The following is a 5306-nucleotide window of genomic DNA, read 5'->3' on the forward strand; positions in this document are numbered from 1 at the left end:
GTTTCATATATTGAAATCTCAAATTTATAAAGGCATCTCTCTGCTAAATTAATCTATTGATTACAATACCAATTGTAGTTTCAGGAGACTTCTTTACATTCGACCATTTATACAGACTCTAAAATTTAGATGAAAATACAAAATTTAAGGTTATATAATATCTTGAAAAAGAACAAAATATTTACATTATCAGATATCAAAGTCTATATACATGATAATGAAGAAAGTAAACTCTTATTGCATAGTTAGATAGACTAATAGAATAGAATCATGAAAATAAAACAACAAAAAACCTAATTGATGATTAAGAGGGGCATTGCAGTATAGAAGAGTTGATCTTTAAAACAGAAGTTCAGCAACTGGGTATCAGTAAGGAAAAACGAAATGGCAGCCCTTACTTCACACAATTCACAAAAATAACTTCATTCATGTAGATCTTAATGAGAAAAATAAAGCAATAGTTTAAGATTAAAAACGGACTCATCAGGGCCTGGGCAGGCAAATATGTCTTACACATGATATAAAAAAACATTATAAATTTGAACTACGTTAAAATTAAGTACTGCATTCTCTAACAGGGTACCGGGAAGCTTAGAAACAAGCCAAACAACTAGAAGAGTATATGCAACTTACATCATTGATAATGGCATATATTCAAAATTTATGCAAATTATAACAGTAAAAAGTTAGACAACCCAACAGGAAAATAGACAAGAATTTGAAGAGTTTGTATAGTACAAAAAATTATGCACATATCAATTAAACATTTGAAAAGGTTTTCAACCTCAGTAGTTATTTGCCAAGTAAATACCCATTAAATCCAACATGCAAAGTCACTGTATGTCAGAATGAATAAACATTTTTTTTTAAGTTTGTAGTTTTGACATATCTTAGAGCAACTGAATATCTCTTAGAATACTTTTAGGATACAACTGGGAAACCACTTGGGAAACAGCTTTCACATTATGTACTGTGGTTTAATTCCCACTGTATGACCCAGAAATTTCACTTCCAAGCACACATTGAACAAACTTCTTTGAGGCTTAATACTTTGTCCACTTTAGCTATTAGACCAAGAGCAATTGATGCTTACTTATTAGTTCTCCCTTGTTAGGTTTTTATATCCTCCTTAATTTCACTTCTATTTTGCCCACTTGATCTTCTATCAGCTGAAAAACGAACATTATTGCTTTCCTTTAAACAATGTGTATTTACTGAAAAAATTTCACGTAATTTTTCAAGCCTGACATTTAATTAATAAATGCACATAATCATTATTTTGTATGTAATCATACATATATAATACAAATAATACAAAGCATCTATCTTTATCCACTTCATATTTTTAACAATAGATGACTTAGTTGATATGAATACTGCCTTTTTCAGTGTTTTCTTAATTTTATTTTCCAAATTTCCTGCATTGCTTTTGCACAAAGCTTCATTTTCAAGCATTTTGAGTTAATTTTTATTATATTTGTTTCTTATATCCAATAAATCATTGACTTTAGTACTAGATATAATCCTGGAAGATACCATGATTCCTCTAAGGTCCAAGTCTAGAGAATGTAATAAGGAAGAATCCGTTTACAGAGATGTAACTAGGGTTAAAAAGTAATACAATAATAATGATAAGAAAGATGCTGAGGAACAAAGACAGATAGCTGCAGGAAGTCACAAAGAGACAAGAGAAGGACAGTGATCCAGAACCATGTGGATTCAGGAGATGAAAGGAAAGGTCACCCAACAGGGGTCTGGTTATGGAGAGAGGCAGCAAATGGCAGAAGTTCAGCAGGAAAGCAGGATACAGGAAAGAAATGCCCCCTTCTCCTTCTCCCTACCTAATCAGAATCCTGCAAGAGTCTCCCATTAGGTGTGTTCTGCTGGAATTCATCATACAGAAGAATCTGGATGACATCTATGAGCACAGAGCAACTTAGACAAGAGAAAACTAAATCCAGGAAGCAAAGAGAAAATTACCAGAACAGCACTCCCACTCAGCATCCATTCTTGCCTTTTGCTTAGATTTAAAAAATTATATCCACAGAACATGGAGACCACAGGCCTAGTATAATTTAAACTGTGGCAGGGTGTCAGCAATTCAGTCATACTCCCAGCTGGAATCTAGATTTGCATGTTACCCACAGCCGTACTCTTCCGAAAGATAGCGAGGAGAGTGGGAGGAAAGAAATATTCACTTAACATAAATGTGTTAATTGCCCGTTACTGTTTTTGCTTTTGGTCATGAGGCCAACTTTGATCATAACTTCCTTTTTCTATCACCCATTCCAAGCTCAAACTGCACTTTCCCAAGCTTCTGCAGAACAGAAGTTTTTGCGTCATGAGATGACCTAAATCTTCTTTTCATAGAATTGGTGAACTGGTGATCATGAATTTGGGAGCCACAGCTCTTCCGTGGTAGCTTTTATGGGACATATAAATGTTAAAAGGCTCCAGAACAGGTCTGGGAATGTAGCTTTTCGGTAGAGGGCTTGCCTATCAAGGGTGAAACCCAGGGTTCAATCCCCAGCACCACACACCCACACAAAGTTCTGGAGTGAATCTCTGGATTCTGACTAATCCTTTTCACCCAATTTTCCCTTGTCATTCAGAATTACTCACCCCAACCAATATAGTAAAATTCTTTGTTGCCAGTTAGGTCCATGGTTTTAGGAAGTAAACATAGCAGGGGAGCAATTTACATCTCAATTTAATGGAAAAATAGCTGTATTTCATGGCAGAGTATCCCTTCCTTGGAAAGCAGAACATCCAAAGCCACTGGATATAATGTTTTAGGGATGGAAAAAAAAAAAAACAAAATTCTGTACATAATGAAATAGGTCCCTCTCAATTTACTTCTTGGTTACTGGAACTGCATAGTCTGGCTATGGGACATATGACACTAAAGGTGCTGGTGGGATAGTTTAATCCATTAGGCCAGCACCACAACTTTAAACAATATTGTATCCTAGGTGGCACCAAAACTGAGCCTTCACGAGGCCATTCAATCAGGCCAGTTGCTTACTGGCAATGAGACATGGGAGGAAACCTGAATTTCAGTGGCATAAATCTAATATGATAGTCACTTTGCTGTAAAATTAGTTTCCTGGTCAAAGACAATGTACTATGAGATATTATGGCAATGAAAGAACTATTCTATAAGGTAACATATGGTGATGCTTGTAGAAACACTGAGAGCAGGGAACCCATTTCCAGAATGTGTGTCCATTTCTACATAGACAGATCATCGCATACTATAAAGAATTTAATGTAGTCACCCTTCCACCAAGTGACTTGTTTTTATCCCTAGGGGATGGTGCACTAACAGGAGCTCAGCACTGGTCTGTGGTATTGGCAGGTTGGACATTCAGTAATAATAACCAGATCAGACTTTCTAAAGGAAAGTCATTTTGTTGAGCTTATGCATATTTACAGTACATGCTTCTATGATTTTTTTTGGCATGGTCCCATTAAGTAAGCTGTAGGACATCCACAGGAAAGGTCATATATAAATCCACCTGATTGTAGAGCAATTCTTCACTTTAAAGGATTCCTCTGATAAACATGAAAGTAAGTTAGGAGAGATTTGGTGAATAAGCAGGAGCAGATTTCAGAAATCTGAGTCATTACTTATTGAATATACTTGTGATCTTAATTTTTGTATTGAACTGTTAATGTGCATGCACAACTTAAAATTTTGATAACTTGGAGTCAGGTGTAGTGACTTGAGAGGCTGAGGCAGAAGTATTGCAAGTTCAAGACCAGCCCCAGCAATTTAGCAAGATATTGCCTCAACATTTAAATTATATTTTTAATGGCCTGGAGATGTAGATGTACTCAGCATTAAAGTCTCACCCTTGGGTTAAATCCGCAGTACCCATACCCCCCCCAAAAAAAACCCAAAGATTTGATAATTTGGATAGCACCCAGTTGGTGATGAGCATATCAAAGCACATAGTTCCCTAGTGTCCCGTTGTCAGGTATTTCATCTCCCTGGGCCTAGTAGCAAGGAAAAATTCTCAAATAGGAAAAAAAAAAGTAATTTGACACAAGGGGGTGTTGTTTTGCAAAAATAAGTAGGTATGTGAACTATGAATGTCTCTTAGGGACTAGATACAAGCTTTGAACAGCATCACTGTCAACCACCAATAATTCATGTACCCTCAATCTAATGAGTCATAATGGCTAAGTATCAGGGCCTTATAACGAGACTGAATCTGCTGTAAAGAGCTCTTGTTCTGCTCCCTTTCAAAATCTATTAGACTTGTGAATTAAGCCTGTAAATAGGTTAGAAAGTACACAACCATGATAATGCTCCTTCTAAATGCTAAAGGATATCTATCCTCTGTTCTTTCTACACAGCAGGCAGTGCTAGGGGCAGCTACCCATCATTTTCTATAGAAAAGATATATTTCCCAATTTGTAATAGCTAACTTTATCAATTAATATCCTTGTAAGAAAGAGAAATCTGGTTCACCAATCCACCACAGAGGCTTTCGTATAGGGACTCTTTACCTCAGTATGATCAGGATTTAGGAACTCAACAAAGAGTGCTGTAATATTCAGATACTAGAAACTGCAAAACTGTTGCTGTCTATAGAGCTAAAGGGACAGGGGTATAAATTATACTGAAGTCCAAAGGAGATGGTGCTGGACAAAAGTGATCTTTTAGAATCAAACTATAATCATGCAGAATCAGGAAGGGAACAGAAAAGTAAAGGTCAGACATCTCTCTCCTCCTGCCCTCTGATCTCCTGCTATTGCCTTGCTCTAACTCTAGTTAAACCCACTCGAACTCGAAAGTGATGAAGGAGAACCTAAAAGATACAGACTTAGGAGTTTACCTCTGGATACAGCAGCAACCATTAGAGAAGGGATCCGAGTAAAATAAACAGAATCACCAACACAGTTTTTTTCTTGTCTATTTTTAATTTAACTATTCATTTTTATTTACATATAATAACTGGATTTTGTCATCTTATGTAATGATTTCTTATTTGAATATTTCCCTTTTTACATGTTTCTGTAATACATTCCCGTGTGTATATGTTTTTACTGGTTTTCTAATAGGTTATGCATGTATGTATAGGTTTATTGAGAAACAACTCAACAGTAAAAAAAAATCTGATTCAAATGGAAAAATGATCTGAATAGACATTACTCAAAAAGAAGACATACAAATATCCTAGAATATGAAAAAAAAAGTCCTCAATATCATTAGTTATCAGGGAAGTACAAATCAAACCTACAATGAAATATTACCTTACCCCAGTTAGAATGGTTATTATCAAAAAGTCAAAAAATAA

The sequence above is a fragment of the Marmota monax genome, unplaced genomic scaffold, assembly GCF_021218885.2.
Source record: "Marmota monax isolate L192 unplaced genomic scaffold, Marmota_monax_Labrador192_F-V1.1 WCK01_AAM20220418_F8-fsc00001, whole genome shotgun sequence".
NCBI lineage: Eukaryota > Metazoa > Chordata > Mammalia > Rodentia > Sciuridae > Marmota > Marmota monax.